Raw genomic sequence first — 25,211 nt, 5'->3', positions numbered from 1 at the left:
ATTTTATTCTTTCTTTTCGATTTATTTTTTCACAAAGAATTATTCCTTATTCGATTATATCACAAATAATGAGATATTTTGCATATATTGTATTGTGTTTTGACAATATAAATTTTAAAATATATATATTATTTATTATTTTAATTATACATTTTTTTTTAAATATGAATTGAATTAATTTTTCTTTAAAAAAAAATAAAAAAAAAATGAAGAGGAATTCAAGAGAAATATTTTATTAATAATTATGTAAATTATTTGAGACTATATAATTCAAATTCAAATAGATATTAACAGTCCTTTATCCTAAACAAAACTTGTATAAACCTTGAGATATATAAAAACGCTTGAAACCGAATTGTTAAATTTGTAAACATTTCTTATTATAAACAAGATGTTAATGTATTCGAGGGAAGGTATCTTTGAAACTTCTAGAAACTAAATTCTAGAGGACAAATATAAAAATAAATATGTGAAAATATCAGTTTCGTCTTATTGATTAAATTATAAGCAATTTAAAAATGTATTAGATGAAGTGAAAAATATATAGATAGAATGAAATAACTTTATCTCTGTTACATTATCATGTCACTATGTTTCGCTTTATCTAAAACTTTAGAAGTAATTATTTTTTTATTCATTTCTTCAATGCAATTCAAACTTTTTTTGCTTATTTTAATTGCTTATAACTTAAATAAATATTAATATTTTTGTAGAATTTGTATAACTTTTTGCTTTAGGTTTTAAAATTGATTCTCTATTAAGGCGAATATTATATCTTCTAAACGTTTTCTATTTCAATTTCAAAATTAACAAATTATAAAATATTATTTAAGAAATATAAAATTATAGATTTATTTATATATTTATTTATAATATTAAAATTCAAAAGAATTCGATAAAATAATATAAATATAGGTTCTAGAAATTCTTAAAATGTTGATCTTCTAATAAATAATTTATTGCATAAATTATATTAAACAAAGATATAGTCTTAAATCAGTTCTTTTTTTTATAATATATTTATAAGTTTTTGAATAGATTATAAATTATGTTAAAATTCTTAAAATATGAAAAATTTTTAAAAAATAATTTTTTTTTGTTTAATGTTACAATTATTTGTATTTTACTTTTCAACTCTCATTGAATTTCTCAAAGATTAATATGACATATGTAAAAGAATCAATAAATATAATACAATGTAATATATTTATTTTATTTGTAATAATGTTTTCAATAATTTCAAAATTTATCCTTCATTAAAAACAGAGAAAAAAACATATAATTTCATTTTATTATAGAAGTAATTATTTTTTTATTCATATCTTAAATTAAAATTTCAATTTCTTAAAATTTTTATCCTTTAATTATGAAGTACATACAGAATGCTCGAAAGAAAAAAATTTAAAGATTAAAATGAATATAAAAATTGATATATAAAAATGTTTTTTAAACTTATTTTCAAGTTATAAACAATGTAATTTTGAACTGATAGATAAAGCAAAATAGAAAAAGAAAAAGAAAGTGTGAAATAGAGTAATATAACTTTATTTCTATCTTGCTTTAACAAACATTTTTACATACCAACTTATGATTATTTTAATCTCTAGAATTATTCTATAAATTTTTTATCCATTTTATCAAATATTCAATATATATTTTTTCTAATTTTTATTAAATAAAATGTTTATTTTTAATGAAATAATTAAATTTTATTAACATTATTTTTCTTAAAAATAAAAAAGTTTTAATCAAAATTAATTATAAATTATTTCAATAAAATTTTGACACTTACAATATTTTTTATTTAAAAAAACATTTAATTAAATATTTTATTTTTGAATAAAATATTTAATTTTTGAATAATTAAAGAAAATAATACTAATTAATAATTATTATATTATGAATATAGAGAATCTGTGAAATTATGTGTGGCAAACCTGACTGACTCATGACGTCATTTAAGTTTTTGCGAAGCATATTATATGTTAGATGGTAATCCTGTCTCTATTATAATACGGTTTGGGAAGACTTTTTGGCGGTATATAATCTTCTTCGCGTGATTTGTCGCATTTCATGCGGCATTATAAACGTGACTATAAATAATGGAATTTATATAAATATAAAATTTCTATAAAAGTTATTATTATATTGATTACGTTTATTTTAATTGCATTCAAAAGGTAAATTACATATATATATATTTTTTATTATATAGTAATTGATATTTTCAAAATATCATTAAAAACTATATTTATAAATATTATGTATTAATTTTAGCATTTTTTATGTATATATTTGATTTCCATTATTTTTGGTAAGTAGTTTATTATTTTTTATAATTATATTATCTTATTTTTTATTTTTCTTATTCTATTATTTTTATTATTTCCTTCATTTTATTAAAAATCTTTTTTATTATTTTTTATCAAATATATGTTATTACAACAAATACATAATTTACACTATTATAATATATATATTATAATATTATTAATTATGTTATAATATTTATTATTATATTTACTATTATAATTACTATTATAAATTAAGTTATAAAAATAAATTAAATTATTTTCAATTTATTATTTTTTTTAAAAATTAAAATACATGTATAATAAATACATAAAATACTTTAAGCAACTTATATTAAAAAAATTATATTTTTTTATCTTGTTATCTAATATTTTTTATATTATATTTATTATAATATAAATTATATTTAATTTATTTAATTATTTTTTTTCCATTAGTAAGCTTTATTATATTTTATAAATTTTTGTTACAATTTTAAGTTAAATCTTGAATATAAAATATAATATTTTTAAATAGAATATGTAATATAAAGTAAAGAAATATAAAATTTGAAATAAAATTTAACTTTAAAGTTTTCTTATAATCTATTGAGCAATATTACTTTTTTTTTAATTTTGATTTTCTTTAATTATCACATAGATTAATGATAAATATAAATTTTTTTTATTTTTTTATATAACTTTTGTTCTTAATGTTATGTATTTCTTTATTTAATATTATAAAATATATAATTTGCATTTCTATTGATAATTTTATCTTCACAATTCTATGCAGAATGTTGTTCTTAGAATTCTATGCAGACTTCTCAGCCTTTTTTTTTCTCTTATTCTATATTTCTTTTCCATCTCTAATTTTTTTAGTCCATGTTGATTTCTTTTTTGCTTTTTAATTATTTTTTTTCTTATCCTTTCTGTAGAGTCCTTCTTTTTTCTATCTTTTTCTGACTCTTCTCTAGTTTTTTCTATTCTTTTTTCTAAAACTTAAATTACATTATTTATTTCTCTTCTTCTCTTTATTTTTTTCTTAATTTTTCCTATTTATTAATTTTTTATTAATTTATTAATATTTTTAAACAAAATTACAAAATTATTATTATATATATTTTATTTCAATAATTTTTCCTAAATCATTTTTTTTGTATTGAAGATTTTTTCAAATAGATTTTTATATTGTGTATATATATCTATATATATTATTATGAACATTGATAATCACAATATGAAACTATATATTAATAAATATTATAAATAATTGTAAAATAAAATAAAAATCTATGAAAAAATTATTTTCACGCTCGTGTAATATATTTCTATCAATATATTCATCAGGAAGCAAATCATTCTTGCAAATCTCTTCTAATCGATGCTTGTATATCTTTTTTATACTTATATTAATTTATTTCAGCTTTTTTTTTTTTTGAGTTGTTTGTTTCATATCTATCGCATTCTTATACGATTAATATTTTTTATTTTTGTTCCGCATTCACATTTCGATAAATTTGCTAGACTTTCCTATCTTGATTTTGCTAAATTATAATGATTGATCTAATTTTGCTTTTCTCTTTAGATCATTTATTTTATTGAACCATAGATTTATTATTGCAATTGTTCTTTTCTTTTTTAAAATATTGTTTTTCTATTATTAATTTTTATCTATTTTTTCTTCTCCTTTTCAAATCAATTCTTATTAATTTTTTAATATTAGACAGTTTAGAATATTTTTTAAATCTGAGCAAATCGGACAAAAAGACAATATCTAGCTACTATTTTTTTTACTAATAAAAGTTTTTCTTATAATAAAAATTCAATTTCAATAAAAAATGGAGTTAGTTTTTATATTCAACTTTTCAATTAGATTAACATTTTCAATTTATATATATATTATTATATATTTTTATACTTGTAGTTGTCTCGATCGTGTTAATTTTTATCATTATTATTTTTTTTTAATCAAATAAGTTATCTGATATTTTTTTATCACAGATCATATATTTTCTGTCTATTATAATTAATAATCTCTTCTAATTTTTTTGAATTTAGGCTTTCATCATTGCATCCTTTATTATTTTCTTAAGTCCTCTTCTTTTATTCTACTTAATTCTTATAAGCCATTTAGCAATTATTGTATTTTGTTCATATCTTTTCTTTGTGATGTATCTTTCTACCATTCTTGTATTTTATTCATGTATTATTTCTATATTTATATTTCATATCTATATGAGAATTTTTGTCTCAATTTTATTATTCCTTATTTCATTTGAGCGATCCTATATTCATTACCATTTTTATTGTATATCCTTTTGGATGCAATTTTTCGATTATTTCTTCCAACGATATTATCTATTACCAAAGTGACATGCGCTATCCGGAATCCTGTAAAAGATAAAAGATTAGTTCTTATTTTTAAATCTGAAGAGTATATTCGTTGTCGGATATAGTTCCTTGTACTATTTAATTTAATTGAAACAACACGGTAAAGTTCTCTTTCTTGTCGAATCATTGAGCGAATTTTTAGAAGATGAGACAATTTTCGGTTGTTTCTTTATACGTTCTCCTTTCGTATCGAGTTGATTGAATGTTTCAAGTTGTTCGAAGTTAACTTTTTATTTATCTTTTTTTTTTTTTTTGCTTTATAGCAATTATAACATTATTCTTGAACAATTTATTTTTCTTAAAAAATTTAATAATAAAATATCAAAGTCGAGATGCGATTTATCAATTCTATTGGCATGAAAAGTTTATACAAAAAACAATACAGAATACGTCACAAGTAATATTAAAAATTTAATATTATCTGTATTATTCAATTCTCAATTATTCTATATGCGATGATTTATTTCACAAGAGAAAATTAGATAATTCATACTTACTCTTCTTAATCAATTTCTTCAGCCTTATATTCTCTTTATTATCTTTTTCAAATTTAGCTGATTCCACGAGGATTAGAAGAATCACAAATATCAGATACTGACATTATCCTCCACGCCAATCTGAAGGTTATTTAATTAATCTCTCTATTATATTATAATATTATACACACAATATATATAGATATACTTACATTTCAATTTCCCACGCAATGTTTACGCTTCAGATTTTTCTTATTTACCACTGAAGACGCATCTTCCCGTTCAACTTAAAGAATTAGATAGGTTTGAGGATCCTCGCTTGCTTTTATCTTCTTTTCTTTGTTTTTTTTCTCCCCTTTTCACAAAAAAAATCCTCGAGAACATCCCAAATCGGATTCTTATCGATTAATATGCCATTGCCATCTTTAAGATTCTTTTCAAAGATCGATAGAACCATTATCTCCACGATGCCAGGATAACCGACCGACTATTACATTATTTCATGGCCGCAAATATTCATATTGTCAATATGGGTCCCCATACTGATTGCGGTTTTGTGAAATGTTTTGTAAAATGTCGGAGAGAAGTTTGACAATAGTCTTTCTCAATAAAAGTCTTCATAGAAAATAATTCCATATGCTTGGATAAAAGTCTGTAATCGCTATGAATTTTGACTTACTTTGTTTCATTCGTTTCTGGCAAACCTTCTATTTTCGCATCACTAGGTATCCGCAGAAAGTAAAGTCACGGTATTTCAATTTTTCCTACCAACATGTATTTTACAACAGTTGGCAAATTAATTCCAATTTCCGCCATCAGGACACTGTACATTTCCTCTTATATGTCAGATTCGTTTAAATATATTTTCACATAAAATGCGTTTTTCTCGTCATACTGTGAGGTTCTTTTCGATCCAATACAGATGTGAACCGAAACAGTCATGTCTCATTTACACTTATATAGTGGAATCTTTGGCTCGAAAAGCCGGAAAAAATTATTTTAGTGTTATTTATAGACCGAAGGTTATAATAGTAGGTCATTGAATTCGTCTAAGCGACAGTTGACATTATAGAATTAAAAATACATTTTAAGGATTTAAAAAATCAAAATGATTTTGCTTTTCTATTGGAAAAAAGATTTTTTTCAAAATCTTATATAATGATATATAATGAATATAAATATATCTTATATATAATTTATAAGTGTCTGAATAACTATTTAATTTTTGTTCGAAACATTGTTTCTTCTACTGAAAAATTATCATGCTGATAATGAAGTACTTGCATTAAAAATTATTTTTGCTTGTAAATTATGTTGAAATGATGTAAATTATTATTTTAATGTAAAACATAATTTCAGATAATTTTCAGATAATTAAATTCATATATTTTTTAAAAAATATTTTGAAATTATTTTGAAAGTATCTATTTTATCTTTCCATTTGACATTATTTTTAGTATCACTTTAAATCTATAAATCAATTCCTGAGTTAATTTTTTTGTCATCAGGTTTTGGCACAAACAAAAATATATTCATTTTGTTTTTATATTTTTTCTAGATTTTTTTTTTTTTTTTGCTATTGTAGATTTTCCCTCAATTAATTTTTTAATCGATAAATTATAAGAGAAATTATTGATAAAAATAATTATAATAATATTATATTTCAAATATTTTTATACGAGCATGTAAAGTTGAAGCAAAATTATGGTGTTTAAGAATTTCTTTCTTCTTGTTAAATCATTAAATTTCCTGGGAGTGGCACCATATATATAATTGAAGTGGCAATCGTAATTTGATTCATAATTTTTTTTAATTTTTGTTTCTTTTAATTTATATATTTTTATTTGTATAATACTTCTTCGTTTATCAAATTCTTTTATGAATCTTATTCTCATTAGATGATAATATCTAAGAGATGATGTAAAACTAGTTTTACTAAAATATTTTCTTATTTTTAAAATAAATTAATTACAATAAAAATATAAATAATTATAAAAAAAATAAATTTTGAATTGTATATTGCATTTATTGAAATCTATTGCAATCTTTACTAGTTAATTTCATTTTGAATTTATTTTCATGTAAATTATTCACCATGTCTTTAATAATATTTTATAAACAGACAGCTGTATAAGTTAATAAATTTTGAAAATTTACCAAATTCTAATCACCAATCATTATATATATATATATAGAAAATAAAATGATTTATTATATGGTCGGGTTCACTTCTTAGAGATTGATAGGATCATTCTTTCCATTGCCTTTGCAACATCAGATAACATTGACCAGTCCATTTCACAAATGGCCGCAAATTCACATTGTTAATATGGGTCCCCATGCTGATTGTGGTTCCGCGACTGTCAAGGAAATTGAATATTTGGCCTCTTCCAATAGAAACCATCTTCAAATACTCTTCTTATTCGTGTATTCAAATATTTGGACAATCATAGCTAATAAGAGCCATGGTTCTTGGTTATGATTCAGTTTATATGACTAAAATACATAAAATGTACTTTTGTTTTATTTTAATTCTTCTTATAGTTTGAAGCAAGCCTTTTCAGCAATCTCCTTCTGCATCATTATGTATCCGCAGAAAGAGGTCACGAATTCCATATCCTTCTTCCCCCTTTCAATATGAATTTTATGATAACTGGTCATTGCTGGGAAAAATCACTCAATTTTTGCTATCAGAACACATTTCTCTTCATCCAAATATGTTTTCATTCAAGAAAATGCATTTTCTCGATCACAATGATAATACGCTTCTATGAGTTTTCTTCTAATTTAACACAGGTATGAGTCAAAATAACCATGATCAATATTTACATCATCCAAAAAATGAACATGTCATGTGATCATGATCTATTTTTTTTAATGGAGTTTGAGCTTTTGCTTTTTGCTAGTACTAATGCCTATATTTCGTAAGACCATTTTGCAATACAAGTATACACTATCACCATACGGAATACTTATATACACATTATAAATACGAATGTATTTGTCTATTAGAAAATAAAACAATAGGTATTTATTTCGTAACTTCATCAATTAATGTTTCAATTAATAAATTACCTAAACTGATGCACTTTGTACGATTTTTATTATGCTTCATTCTTTTGTATATTTTACATTCATATTGACTTATATGAATGAAAAATGTAGAATTCATCGATGTCTAAGGATTATTTTAGATATATTATAAATATATTTATTTATATATTATTTTAGATATATTTAGATTTTGATATATTACAAAAACTCTCCTGAATCGTGAAACTAGGCAGATATTCCAAAATTGTAAATTGTATTAATTTTATAATAAGGATAATAAATAATAACATCATAATTATACGTATCATGGATGCAATAATGCTAATCCAATAAATGATTTGGATAAATCACATAAAAATAAATAAATAAATCAAATATAAAAAAAACTTAATCTAAACAAAATACACATTTTATTAATAGGTGGAACGTTGTTAATAGTATAGATATATTTCTATCTAATGACAGTAGGGATAATTAACGTATTCTTTTTTTGTCGAAGAGAAATTTACAGAGGAATTGAGCTAGTTTTAATGTTAGGAAGTATTGTATTAGTTCTGTTTAGTAATTATATAGCTTAGATTTATTGTCTATAAAAAATGTTTTATGCTTGATTGAAAACATAGTTCAAAATTGATATTTATAACGCTCAGTAGTTATATTTGATTAATTCTCTCTTCGAAATCCTCAAAAAAAATTTTTTATTTCAAATATAAGGTTGATGTTAATTAAGATTAATCCATGATTTTTGTTTTTTCAGATTATCATAATACACTCTTTTTTTATCGTTAGTTATTTTATGCAAAAGATTTTTTCTTTAAATCTGAGTAACAAAAACAAAATCATGTTTTCTTTTCTAGCTTTATTATATATAAACAATTATGCGGAACTCAATAACTCTTTTTTGGAACTTTATTTAACTTTTTATAATCAAATAAAAATTTTTTAAATAACTTCTAATGCTGTAGCAAATTCTGAATTTAGTATGGATTTAGCATCGATTAACTGCTCTTTTCAAAACATTCATCATTCAAAATTGAAATTTTCATTATAGAATCTCGCGAATCATTTTCTATTTTACCATTTAAAATGTAATATTTATTGTCGTACAATGTCTTTAGCTTTAATAGCATTTTTTTTCTTTTCATTTGAACAATGCCTAATGTGCATCTTAATATTGCTCTAATATATTGCATAATGGATTTTTTTGGAATTATATCACTTAAATTTAAAATTCTATTATGTTTAATACAAATTGATATTACATTATTTTGTGCAAAAATGTTTCTATTTAAATAAGTATAACATCTAATTTAGTATTAAGATCAACAATAAATATTGTTTTTTTTTTTTTACTTGATGATTTAAATATTTGCTTTATATAGTAAGAATTAATGATTAATCATCGTGGCCAATAAGACCTGATTTATTAATTTTTACTTCTTTTATCTGTATCTTACTATTATTGATCTGTATATTTTAATATATGTATAATATAAATACAATTATGCAGCATGAATAATTAAATTTTACCTGTTAATTTCTTTTAACTATTTCTATTTTATCTATGCTTTGCTTGTATTTCAATTACTATTTGGCTAAATGTACTCTAATGAACACTTATATTCTCATTAACGTCTATTTGAAATCCAGGATTATCTTTGTATCAGTAATATCTTCATTTTGATTTTCCATGAAAGAACAACATCTCTGATTTTTACGTATTTAAAAATATGTGCCAGATACATAACCTTCTTCGAATTTGAATGAATATGCTATAATTATGATTGAAAAAAGAACAGATTAAGATTGCATTAGAATTTAAAAGAAATTTTCAATATTATAAATATAATATATATATTATATTTTGCGCATATATTTTAAGTATTTATTGGAAAATTCTAATATTATTTCTAAATGCTTCATTTTTTCTATGCAAAGATTAATTTTTTTTTTATTCTGAGAATATTTTATAATCTTTTGATAATTATATTCATTATATGAATTATTTGACTTGCAGAATTTCATACTTTTATTTAATTCCAGTATCAAATTTAAAGAAATATATATATGGCATATGTTTTTAATTTCAAGTTTGTATTTATTATAATTTTGAAGATATCTTACATCAATGTGAAAAATGTTATTTTGAAATAATCGCTTTTAATATTTTTTTATATATTAAATGTAATTTTTTATAAATATGATCAATATATTGCGATACTTACAAAATTAAACGTATATCTATTTTCGTAATGAATGAATATAATGAATAAATAGATATATTGAAAATTATTTTATTCTAACAGATAATTTGTAAAAGATTTTTTATATAATAAATGTGAAATGTTGCATGTAATAAAAAATGTGAAAGTACTTATTTTTATAACACGAAATTAAAGCGTATAATAACGCTATTTATAAAATTATATTATAATATTTAATTTGATTTAATAATATTTTGACAATATTTTTCATCAATAACAATATTGATGTTTTTTACAACATATTTGTGATGATATACTAATGACATTATAAATTCATTTTGTAATCAATAATAATACGTTTAGAAAATATTTCCTGAATAAATATACTGTATTCGATGTCATCGAATATAATAAAAAATAAGATTTATAATAAAATTTATAATATTTAGATTTATAATATAATTTATAATAAAATGATAAAAAAAAGAAAAGATATAAATAATAGTATAACAGAAAAAAAAATTAAAATAACAAAGATTACAATTATGTTACAATTATGTATAAAATCATAAGAATTATTAATAAAGCAGAGTATTTACATAAAAATAATTAATATTAAAAAATTGCTAATTAAAATAATTATTTCGTGATAATATTTAAAATATTTTCTATTGTTTGGCTAAATTAAATTTTTTGAAATTAAACTTTTGAAACTGTTGTTGTATTGAATATGCAAGAAAGAAATTGTAATTGTTATGATCTATGTTGAAGGAGAAACATTATATTAAAGGAAGAGCATTCTACGCTTTAGTGAATAAATTCTTTCAAATAATGATTATATAGACATAACATTCGAATGCTAATCAATCTAAGATAAGAAACTGTGTGAAGAAATTGTCATCAGTTTTATATAGTTTTATATTTAAACTTATATTTAAACAAAAAAGTATATACTACTTGACTGTGAGTTAAGAAATTATATATAAAACAAATCCAAAAAATGTGAGTCAAAGAAGATTTAGAGAATACTAAATTCTAAGATATTTATTAACATCAAAAAAGTTGATTTGGATGAAGATCTTGCTAACAAAAATATTGATATTTTAAAACGAAAACACAGACATTTTAATAATCCAATAAATAATTATAATCTAAAAGAACAAATATTAACTAAATATATCATTTTTAGTATGTATCATTAATAATAAAGCATAATCTTATCTACAATTCTTAATTCAATGAGAGTTTGACTTCTTTCACTCTTATCAAGATATAACTAATTTCTGCAAGTGAAATCTTAAAAAATTCTAATTCTAAGGCATTTTTATTACATAAAATATATAAAAATCTTACTGGTAAACTATTATACTTATAGATTTCAAGAATAAATATCAAACAAAAATACTTCACTATGCTTGATATTTTAAAAAACTATTCATTTTTTTCAAACCGAAAAATAATGATAATATTGATATTTATTTTAAGTGAGAATACTGGTAATCAAATAGTCAAAAAAATTATAAAATAATTAACTAAATATACTATTATTTATACTATATATATATTACTTAACTATTATACTAAATAAAGTGAAAATTTATATCGATATACTGAAGATAAAGAAGTATTAAAAATGAAAGGCTGCAGTCCAAAGAAGAAAAGTACTTCAAATTGTTTATCTTCCATCTCGAAATCGCGCACAATCTCCATCTATTTCTTCATGGAAGACAGAAAGAAGATCTGTTATAAATGGTAAAAATAAAAAGAAAGAAAGATAAGAGTTCCAGCGAAAAATGAATGAACAGCGTGATAAATTAAAATTAATAGGAAATCAACAATCAAATGGATTCTCTATAAAATTATTATAGAGAATTACGTGACAGAACTGATATTTTCATGTCTTGATATATCATGTCATGTTTATAATATAATAAAATAAGAAAGCAAGGAAAATAGAATGTGCATACTGTGATTCCTAAACGATAACACGTTTTTTTATAAATTCAGTGGACTTCATGCATTAAATAGTTCACACTAATATTATAGATGTAATGATATCCAAAAAGAGAAATTGATAATAGCTCATTACAGCAAAAGAAGATAGATTTGGAAAGATCTGAAAAATTGGAGAAATAACAGATAAAAACGAAAAAAATGTGAAAAATATTGAATATGAACTATTAAGAAGTCATCTTTGAAAAAAAAAATGACGAGTATTCAAACGTTCTTGTTTATTAATCAAAAGGAAAAGAACATAAAACATAAAAGAAGCTTTTATAAAATGAAGAGAACAAACAAATATAATCTAATAAAATAACACAAAAAGTGATTTTGAAGAGATATTATATAATTAATATTGTTAAACAATTTTCATCAAACAAAATCACATAATATTAAGGAAAGATCAAGTAGTAATTATTTGTATTCGAATAGATTGTTCTAAGAATCACATTTGTTAATAAAATAATCACAAAGCAAAGAATGCAGCATGCAAATGATAGTAGAACATTATCAAAAATATAATAAAATATGTATGAAATAATGTAAAAGATCAAACAAAATTCACAATCTGATACATTACAATAAACAAAGAATACATATTCAATACGATAACAGGACAAGATATATATTTGTTAGAAGAATTGAAAATTTCATCAACTTTATAATTCAATTATGTGCTAAATTAAATTATGTGCTAAATGTGCTAAATTAATTAAATTTTATTGTAATTTATGTTACATTGCTTTAATATTTTCCTTATTGAGAAATTTTTTATTAATTTAAGTATAAAAGTACTATTCTCGTCATTTGTTCTTGTTTTTTTTTTTAAGTTTTATATCTCGTGTTCTCAAAGTACTTTCTAATTATGTTAAAAACAGGAAATATGTTTATAACTTTTATCAGCATTCGAAATATTTTTTCACGATATATTCGAATTCAAATAAATTTATACTACATTTTAGATGTACGTATTAATATATAAAATGTAACATTTTATAATTATTATATATTTCGTTATAATAAATTAGCATCAAATTAAGAATTTGAGATGCGTTTCTATTATAAAAACAAATGACAATGAAAAAAATGATGTAAGAAATGTTTATAATATTATTATGAAACATTTGAATATACTTTTTGATAAAAATCTTTATTTCGCGAATTAATTATTAATATTTTCTTATGAAAAAAAAATAATGTTTTTATTTTAATTCTTTGCGAACTAATATTTTTTCTGGTATTTGAAATAAAATTATAAATTAAATATTAAAATATAAAAAATATATATTGTTTTATAAAAATTATATTAAAAATTAAACATTATATAAATTAAAATTTAAAAATTAATTTAATTTTTTTGTAGAAGATTAAAAAATTAAAAAAATTCAATTCTATGCAATACAATTTTTTTTTTTGAATCATTCATGTTTTTTTAATATTTTTTATATAATTTCAAACAACTTATGCTATATAAATATCTCTCTCTCTATACATATTAATTTATTTTTGGCAATCAACATGCTTTCCAAAAAAACACTCTTATGAAAAGCATTCAGTTTCATTAAAAATCATCAACACGTGCAAAGTAATATCTAGCTCTTAATTATTGCTTTTAATATTACATAAATTAAATTATATTTATATAATATTATAAACATAAATTGAGCGCAATAAGTATATGCAAGTGGTAATTTAATATAAACAAAATAATATGACATTTAAATTATGCAATGATACAGTAATAGTAAGAAACAGTATAGAGTATAAAGAATATATATTAAAAAATATAAATATAAAATGAAATAACATAATATTATGTACTAATTAATTTCAGTATTATTAATTAATTATTTGAAGACATCATCCTTTTAAGAAAACAATTTTTTTGGAGAGAATTAATCTTGTCTTGCTTTAATACAAGATTTAAAAATTTTTAAATGTTTTTATGAATTAAAACTGAGATATTCTTGGGATTTATTTATGTACTTAATTATATTATTGTGTTAGATTATATACTTCTAGATTCTGTTCTAACTCTTTTCTTTTAGAAATATGCAGAAATAGTTTATTTAAATTTGCTAAGTAACAATTAAAATTGAATCAGCCATATGCAGCATGTTTTTAAAATGGCATGATGATCTTCGTAATCTTAATGATTAGATTATCTGATAGAATCAGATAATTTCAATGTTAACCAATTCAAAGGTGATGAAACTTGACTGTATCCATTCTTCTTAATTTTTCTAATGAATTGAGGAAATTATCAAATTTGATGATAATTTCCATATTGGTCTCAAAATTGATTCCAATGATTTTAGTGGAATTATTTTTATTATTTTCAGTATCAACCTCTATTATGATTCATAAAGTTTATAAAAAGAATATTGAAACTTTTGAGTTTTTATTATTAGAATAATATTTTTAGGATGAAAAAATATGATTTATTTAATTCATATTCAAAAACTCAACGAAACATTATATACTTGATACTTTCTATGTTGCATGTTGGAGGAATTATTGTTATGCCAATATTATTATAACGCGATAGTGCAATGTACATTCCATATTCGTTCTTTCATATTATCAGATTTTGTGAAATTTTCATTATAAATATTAATTTCAAATAAGAAATTAAATCACAAAACCGACCAGATAATATTTGGATAATACTTATCCATTAATTGAGAAATGTTTAAAACATTTTGGACATTTTTGGCATTATGAATCGATTATCATGCTGATAATCTTATTATTATTCTGTATTAATCAGAAATTATTAATATTTTATTCAATTTGTGAAATTTTTTTAAAAATTTAAATATGATATTATTAAAACTAAATTTACTTGTTTATAATAGTATTATAATTATAAATGTTAATATTTATAAAATACAGACAAATCATCAACAATATCAAAATTTGATATAAACGTTTTATTATTAGAATTATATAAAAGAAAATATTAAGTAAAATAATTAATCCTATTTGCAGTTTCTAACATTGAAAAGTGTTTTATAGATTTATTTTTTTCAAGAATTATTGTTTTTCGTGAATCGAGAATATATATTATAAATAAAATAGAAAACTGTCTTTCGATGCTATTTGTTGAATAGTATAATTGCGTGTAATTGCAAATGATAGATTAAATCACATTTTGTATTTTTTGTCTTTCCATATCTTCTTCCAAAATGTATAGTTTGAAATATTTTTCAATAATATTAAAAAAATATTCCAGTATATGAAACAAAATTATCTGACTGACTCTTTTATTATTACCATTGTAATCACAATTTATGAATTTTATAATTTTTCTTAAAACAATCTGTTGCAACATACGATATCAGAATAAAAATTTGATTTTTAGATTAACGCTTGCGCAAATTAAATCATAAAGAAAAAAAAATGACTAATTAGTTCAAATATTATAATTTATTTAATAAACTTCCAGTACTTATGATATAATTTTGATTGAATAGAATTCTTGAGTGCGATTCTTCTACGAGTATGAATTTTACAAGCATGAGTAGTTCGGAAGTTTTTAAGACTTTGTGCCTTCTCTTCCATTACGTTTTTACATTACATCTCTAAAAAGGAAACAAGCTTTTTCCAATGGAAATTCTTGAAATGTTTTAATATTTTTTAGAAAAATTCTTGTACATTCTTGACTTTACATTAAAAATCCTTCTTTATGATAAAATCATTAAGGCACAAAGAAAATAATTCTAAAGAAATCAAAAATAAATGAAAAATCACACATTATATAACTGGCATTGAAATAAACGATTCTATGTTCAACAGAGATACTCGAAATTTAATTTTAAATTTAACTTTTCTTAAATTATCTACAAATATCAATTATGCATTAATATTTATTTCTTGCTTTTATGAATTTTTCTATCGTTCCTTTGTGATCTGTTTTTTTATTAATATAAAAATCATTTTCATTCTTTTCCTTCTCTTGTCTAATAATTGTTTTAGATTCTCCACTTTTTTTATAGTATTGTTAATGATCGCTTTCTTTTTTCATTATTCCAAAATGAACTATGTTTTCTTGAATCTTTTTGTATATTGAATAGCTTATTATCAATAATATTTTTCGAATAATTTTCATTATCAGTATTATGAAATCTTCCAGATTTTTCTTCAATTGTGAAATAATTTATGAAATAATTTTTTTTTATCTTCATCTTTATTATTAAATAATGCATATTGATTTAATCAAATAATAATTATTAATTATTATTATCTTATCAAATAATTCTTGCGCATATATTCTTAGTCTAAATAAATAAAAAATATTACATACATTGCCGCTCAAAAGTATGTGGAAACTTACCGTGTTCATGAAATTTATAATATAAAATATATATTTTTATTATTAAACAATATTTATTGCTAAATTCTATTATGAATATTTAATATTCTAATAATATTAAATTGACAATTTAGTTATTCAATTCTCTTAAACAAATAAAAGTCTACATATGTGGACATTTACCATGTTCATGAAATATGTAATATATAATGTATATTTTTATTATTAAACAATATTTATTGCTAAATTCTATTACAAATGTAATGTATTCTAATAATATTAAATTGATAATTTAGTTATTCAATTCTCTTAAACAAATAAAAGTCTATCCGATGGGTAAAAAATTGCGTTATATTGTACGGAAAGTTTTTAAGGCTTTTCTCATTCTGTTGACGCATCATGACTGCATCATTTGAGTGAGGTCTGTTGCCTTTTCAACGTAAATATTTAGAAATATGATACCAAGCGAAAGAATCTTAGATAAGAGCGTAGCGATCATTCTGATGTTCTGTCGAGATCAGTTCGGTTCGAATATTTATAAGAGCACGATAGGCACCTAAAGAAACGAATTAAGTGTAGAAATGCGTTCACAAATTATTACTTTATCGAAAGAAGGATATTCTGTAAGAAATTGCAAAAAAAGTAGAAGTTTCAAAATCCTACGTGAGCTACAGTATTTACACAATATACAAAAATACAGTGCTACAGGAATTTGTTCCTCTGTAAAAAGAAGATCTAGAAAAATGATTGAGATAGAAGAGTGTCATATTATAACTACAAATAAAAAACATAGGAGGGAGACAACTTCGAAATAGTTGCAGAAATTAATGTGTCTAGGGAGCAATTTCAGTTTCAACGGTAAAAAGGTGTCTTGCGGAGAACGGTCTTAGAGTTGCGTTGTGTTGCGTTTAAAAAACCATTGGAGATAAAATAAAAAAAAAAAAAGATTTCAGTGGGCTAAGTGCCATAAAAATTGGACATTAAAAGAGTGACAAAAAGTATTATAGACCGATGAATTCAAGTTTAAAGTGTTTGGATTCAAACGGCATATTTTTGTTCGTCATAACAGTTTGAACAATTTCCGAAAAATTAAATGACAATTGTGTAGTGGCCACAGTTAAACACGAATCGTTCTGTGATATGATGGAATGATGGAAACAATATGACAGGAGATTTAATGAAAATAAATGGAATTTTAAAAAAAGAAAGATATTTGAACATTTTAAAAGAAAATGCAATTCTATCCAGACAGCAAATAATTGGCAATAACTTTATATATGCAAGACAACGATTTTAAACATAAAATACTTCTAAAATATGTAAAAATTATTTACTGCAATTACGAGAAAACTCTGATATGAAAATAATGGAATGGGACTCCATTCTGAATCCTATAGAAAAACTATGAGATCACTTAGACAGATAAGTCCAGAAACGATATCCTAAATCAGAAAAACATTTGTGGTAAATTGTAGAATCCGAGTGGCATCTTATTAATAGGGAAATAATGAAAATATTAAAAGCCAGAATGCCACGACTAGTAAAAATAGTGAAAATATTAAAAGCGATAAAAGCAGGCGATGAATATGTAAACGAAAAAAAAGATATAATTATTTTTAATCATAATCGGTGAAATATTTAATTAATTATTATTAAAATGTTTTTTGTGTATAAACTGGAATACATACAATAAAATTAAATGTACCAAAGATTTTTCAGGTAATTATAAAAACTAGGGAAGTATCTACGTACTTTTGAGCAGTATAGATAATGTAAACATAGTTTAATACTTTATTAAAAAGTTATAAATAAAAAATACGAAATTCGAAGCAAATATTTACATATAGTTTTAAAAGTTGAGTTTATTATTTTTTAATCATTTTATTATTAAATTTATTATTTTTTTGTTTAATATTTACTAATTATAACCATCGACATCAAATTTAATATTAATTTTAATATTCATATATGATTTATATTTCATTATTATATCTTAGTAGAAATGTTTGATATACTTCTCTTCGAACTCTGTATTTTTTTTTATAATTTTTTAATAAAACATTAAATAATCTATGTTTACATAAAATTTTTTATCTATTTAGACTCATAGAATATATTGACAAAGATTAGTACTAAGATATTCTTTATATATATATATTGGGTATATAATAGAAAGATAAAAAGCTTAGTCTTCTAATGTTTGCCTAATATAATTTATTTAATAACGCTTAATATAAGGTCTGACTAAATTGTTTCTAATAAAATAAAAATATTACTATTTATTATATTAATATAAATACTTATCGATATTTCGTAGAGTCCCTACTATGTTTTTTCTTCACTTTGTTCACATTGTTATAGTATTTGTTTCTGTTTATTATAATGTTTGAAATTTTTTTTCATTGCATCGATTTGAATCATAATTTAATATACAGATATCAGTTTTTATAACAACTTTAAAAATAAATTTCGTGGATTCTTTATTGAAATTTTTTTTTTTTTTTTAATATGTGACTTAAAATCTTAATAAAGAAAAATCTGTGATATATTTTAACGTGATCGTCATATAGCATATATTGAGTAGACGCTTATGAATAACTGAATGCTATAAGTCTGTAGGAATCACCAATTGCTAAGAATCTGAAAAATAGTATATATGTTAATTCTTAATTATTAAAATATTCATAATAAATATTTATGTCATTCAACCTTTTCAGCTAAGACTGTAAAAAACAGAGAGAATCGTTTTGCAAGATTATTTTCGCAGGTAAAAAAAAGAAGAAATATGAAAAATAGTCAAGCAGCACATAAAATTAAGAAATAGAAATACAAGAGAAAATACAATTTTTTTAATTTTCTTATACAAATAAAGAACAATGAAGAATCTAATAGTGAAAAATTGGATATATAACAGAAGATAATAATAATTTAATGTAAAAATTATCCTTTCTTAAAATGAATAATACTTTAAAAACATTCCAAAGAAGTATTAAAAAAAGAACAGAAAATGCATCACTAATAATAATGAATTATGTCTGAAAAAAGAAGAATAAGGACAACAAAATTTTTTTTTCAAAGCATCGCAATATCAGTCCAATAAATTATAGCTAAGTATGCATTTCCTTTGTAATATATTATAATTATAAAGAAATTATATTTTTCATTACAAAAATTTTCTATTACAAATCATAGCTTTCATCAAATTCATTAATATCATCTTTCAAATTTATAAAAAAAATCAATAATTTAAATTTTTTCATTAATAAATTATTATATATAGCATTATACTTTTAAAATTAAAGTTTAAAAATTAATCATAGATTTTCTTTCCTATCCTGAATTTCTTTTATTTTGTTTCAACAAATTGATTTTTAACTCAAAATTGATAGAATAACAAAATTTATTTCAATCGTATTTTTAGTTTTTCTTTTAGATTTATAATCTCTTTTTTTTTTATAGATATTGAAATCATAAACACATAGACATCTTGAAATATTGAAAGAATTTTTCTTTATTATTCATTAGTTTTCTAATTAATATTCAATATTCTGCACAAATTTGTCTTTTTTATTTTTAAATTTTATAATACATGATTTCACATTTATTTATGCAATATTTTATAAAATTCAAGTGAAACATCTTTCTAATCTTATAATTTTCATATCGGAATATCTGTACAGTATTTTTTTTGTAAATTTTTTTTATGGATTATAAATTTTCTCGCAACTCATCGTCTTCAAAATAGATAGATATCCTGAATGGTTTATCCTCTAATAATTTTTTTTTAAATCATTTAAATCATTTTTACATAATTTTTTTGCAAATATAATCTTCTCTACATACATTGTTTGCAGCATTTATTGCAATATTTTCAAGTTTAAATTTATAAAATAAAAAACGAATTTTTGCTATTCATTTATTATCTTTTCATATAAACAAAAAATATTGAAACAATTGAAAACTACACATTATGAATATAATTTTCTGTTAATATCAACTTCATACATTAAATTTGCGAATTATTGAAATCCAGTTTCATTTTATTCTAAAAAATCGAAAAATTCTAAACTTCTTACGTTGTTTAACGATACAAAATTTATCAAAAAGAATTCTCCGGATAATTTTATAATTTTATAAATTTTGTACATAAATAAATTGTAATAATTTAATTTTCTCATATTTTCTATGAAATGTAAATTGTACTATGAATTGTATTATAAATTGCTTTTAAATATTATGTTACAGTTTTCTTGGAAATTAATTGATATTCTTTACAAGTTTTTCCTTTATATGAAATTTAAGTTTTGAAAAGAGTTTATAGATAGTAAGTTCAACGAATAAATTAAATATAATTAGTGTTTTTCTCAACAAAAATTTTTTTTCACTATTGTTCAAGCATGAGTTAATTGTCGTGCAATAGAATCCACTTTCTATTTTGAATCGAATCTACGTTCCGTTTCTGTTTATATTTGAGATACAAATTCATGATGAATAATGTCAAAAAATGCAATAAACATTATTTTCATTTTCTTCAATTTTACTATTCTTATTTTTATTGATCTTTCTAAGTTTCTCCAAACGTTTTGTAATATATGAATTACTTGATCTACAATAATCAAATCATTATAATTTATCTCTGATTATTATTGAATTTATAAAGTTTCACCATATTGATAAAATTTTGATATGCAGAAACAGATAATTCTTTTTTTCGTTCTTCCGTGATAAAATGAAGAAACTGTCTTTAAAATTATCATGCAAAATATGAATTATTGTTTTATTAATTTTTAGTTCTTTCCTGTAATATATTTTCTATCGTTAAACGATGGTCTGTAATTAAAAAATCACGAATTGATTGCACATTTTATTACTGTTTATCATAATATAGAATTCTTGGATCAACGACTCTTCATCACTGTTAAATCGTTTATATATATTTTATTAATATTTAATTCTTATTTACAATATACGATGATTTAATAATCAAAAAATTACGAATTGATTGCACATATTTGTTGTTGCTGCTTAAAATAATAAATTGTCCATGATATCGATTTCTTGAATCTTCTTCCCCATTACTAAATCATTTATATAAACTACTCATAAGTAATGTTTTTAAATAAATAATCACCATAAACTACCATAAACTTTTTGCAATATATTAAATACTTTTTCTGTATATGAAGCAAAATTTATTTTTTTAATAATTTGAAGTAACTTTTTTTAAATTAAATTAAATTTATTAAATTTTTTTAGATTAATAAATTCTATAAAATTAATTTTAAAAATGTTTTCATTGAGATAATGATTTAAATATTAAAAACATATAATCAATAGATGAAAAATCGAAACATAGTAAACATGATGATGAATGTTTTCTATTTTAAGCTATTCAGCTTTTATTCAGTATTATTTGTAAAATATCACTTGAGCATTATCATAAAATAGAATTGGATTCTTTCAATATCGATTGTTTTACTTGCAAATTTTTGTGTTTTATTTCAATTTGGATAATTGAAAATATTTAAAAAATATATTTACATCATGAATTTTATAAAATTTTTTAGTAATAAGATGTAAATGTAATTATATATAATGTAAAGTTAGGAAGATGTTGATTATTGTTGTAACACTTATCATATTATTATCTTACAAGTATTTTTCTTAATATTATTTCAAACTTCTATATTTCAAATTTTGTCTTTTTTTCATAATAAAATTTTGGATAATTATTTTCCAATTTTTATCAATAAATATGCAAGGATTGAAATCTGGATTTAGATATTTTCAATACAATATATAATTTAAATATAATTCTTTTACGATACAAGCGTATGCTTGGGATTATTATTTTATTGGAAATAAAAATTTTATTTTTTTTTAAATATCTTAAATTTTTACTTGAGAGAATAGAAAGAATTCAGAATGATAAATGACAAATCAGAATTAAATATTAATTCAATATTTTAATACTTAAAATAATCGACTGTTTGCGTTGCCATGATTACATGATACATAAAAGATTATGGTGTAGAATAATTTTCCCTCTGATGTTTTTTTTTTTTTTTTTTTTTTTTGTAATTTCATCAATGATTTTTAGTAAATAAATCATTGTATATCACTATCAGATAATTTCAATATATTGAACAATTTTTTTTTACAAATAAGATATCCAAAGGTCATTTGGAAAATAAAGTTGAACCATTCCTATATCATGTTCAAATTGTAATTGTCAAGAAAACATTGAAAATTTCTAAATTCCCAAAATTTTTCTTATAAATTCAAATAATAATATGAATGAAATATTATTTGATTTATTTGATTCAAAAATATCTTGTTCAAATATATTTTTTAAAATTCAAAAAACAAGCGTGATGGATAATTTTCACTGTGAACCATTGTATTAATATTCTGAAATAGTGAGATAACTCATTAGAGAATCATTTTATATATTTTCAATCGATTTTTTAAAGATCATATTGAAGATAATTGCGAATAAATTCAAATAAAATTGAATAAAACATATTATATAATAACAACGAAATTTATTTTTATTTTCTTCTAACATTATATTTTAATCTCTTCGCTTCGAAAGTCAAAACTAAATTGAATATGCTATGAAATAAAAAAACACTACTAAATTAAAGTAATAATCTTGAGCATAATAATGTATAAGAAATAACATGACATAAAATCAAATTTCGTTCGGATTAATTACAGAGCAACCTTTTTTTTTATTTTTCTTTCATTTCTTCCTTGGTAGTCAATAATTCACTCTAAATTTTCTTTAATTTTCTCTGAATAAAAATTGAAGAATATTAAATCTGGCGAACGTATAAGCCATTTATAATTTCCTGTTCGATCCAATAATTCTCAAAGATCTAAGAATCTAAATCTTAAATTTTTTTATCTAATGAATTGGACATTTTATTAAAATTATATAGATCGTTGTATGTGAAGGAATATTTTATAATAATTATGACAAAATTTCTGTTAAAAATTTGTTCGTATTTGTGATTGTTTAATATGTTATCAATAAATTAATTATTTTATTACCAAGAAAACATCAGATATCATAGTTCTTATTCGATTTTCACAACTATTTGTGGATTTTCTATAATTTATATTACGATGATCAATTTGAATAATATTTGTAAATGTCATTTCATTCGAAAATTTTGGTTAAAAATATCATTTAAACGATTTCAGAAATCATATAGCCATTGATAAAACGAAATTTATTTAAACTTTTTTAAATAAATATTTGTAAAATACTTTGTTGATACAAATTTTGTCAATTATAATTGTTAAAATGTTCACTGTATTTCTATTATAATTGTTTTAGATCTTTTACGAAATTTATTAAACTTCTAATTTCTTCAAAATTCTTTATATAATGTTTATAATGTAAAAATCACAGAGCTATAGTATAAAAAATTATTTTATATATAAACATTTCATAATTTGGTGATGGTAATCTATTTAAATATCTATTTTTTTTAGTAATGTATAAATTTTTAATGTATAAATTTAAATCATAATGACAGCATCATTATGTTTAAATTGAAAATTTATACATACATTTAAAATTTTTTGGTTTTTATTATTCATTAAGTTTTTTTCAAACTATTATTTTTTTATCTATGAACAGTAAATTTGTTTTTATTTATGAAAATCACTTTTTTTATTGTATTGGAAGAAAAAATTTATTCATTAATTTCACATAAAAAATTTTTAAATAGAAAAGAATATTTTTGGATACATAATCTTTTTATTATCAAAAAGGTAAAAACATAAAAAAATATAAAAATAATATTATAGATTATTCAACTTACAGGAAATGGTTTCGAAAGTTTGGAAAAGAAAATTTTGATCTAAAAGATCAAATATCTCATATTGGATGTTTTGCCACTACAGATTCTGATAAAATCAAGGCTTTAATCAATGATAATTAATAACACAATAGATTGATCAAGCATTAAATATCCATCATAATTGTTTCGGAATATATAAACGATTTTGTATATGATAAAATTGTTATGTTTATTATTAATAATTAATAATAAAATAAATGTAAATTAATATATGTGACAAATTTCTTGCATTTCCTTTCATGATACATATAAATAAATTTTCTACAAAAAGTATTTGATTCAATTTTGTTCCTCAATATTCCCTCTTCTATTTTAGTAAAAATATATTTCAATAAAAAAAGTTCATTTTTGAATAAAAGATTAAACAAAATTTTGATCATTGAAAAGTTAAAGTAAAAAAATTCTTATTGTATTTTAAAATATTTAAATCTAAAATAATTGGAATATTTTGTATAAATATTGAATATTCAATGTAATATTCATTTACCATCATAAAATATAATTTCAAAAAAGAAAATCAATGTTTTTTGATACATAAATTTAATAGTTATTTAAACAATAAGTGCATAATAAAAAAAGAACAGAAAATTTTAGTTTAAAGA

At 20.8% G+C, this 25,211-nt stretch overlaps 2 long non-coding RNA genes across 2 annotated transcripts; one reads left to right on the top strand and one right to left on the bottom strand.

Moving 5' to 3' along the window:
• The first annotated feature begins 1,939 nt into the window (after positions 1 to 1,939).
• On the top strand, positions 1,940 to 24,817 carry LOC116415094 (uncharacterized). Its single transcript, XR_004225653.2, has 4 exons — positions 1,940 to 2,180; positions 2,278 to 2,314; positions 19,453 to 19,846; positions 24,573 to 24,817. It is a non-coding gene; the product is annotated as an uncharacterized LOC116415094 (long non-coding RNA).
• LOC147656492 (uncharacterized) lies at positions 3,475 to 5,790 on the bottom strand. The gene is made up of 3 exons (XR_015294345.1): positions 5,374 to 5,790; positions 5,183 to 5,302; positions 3,475 to 4,685 (listed from the first exon to the last, which is right to left on the bottom strand). It is a non-coding gene; the product is annotated as an uncharacterized LOC147656492 (long non-coding RNA).
• Positions 24,818 to 25,211: the final 394 nt, after the last annotated feature.

Source organism: Apis florea, unplaced genomic scaffold (genome assembly GCF_048593485.1).
Source record: "Apis florea isolate Af1SG1 unplaced genomic scaffold, ASM4859348v1 contig_3756_pilon, whole genome shotgun sequence".
Taxonomy (NCBI): domain Eukaryota; kingdom Metazoa; phylum Arthropoda; class Insecta; order Hymenoptera; family Apidae; genus Apis; species Apis florea.
Note: the sequence above shows the minus strand (reverse complement) of the source record. Positions and strands in the feature narration are given on the sequence as shown.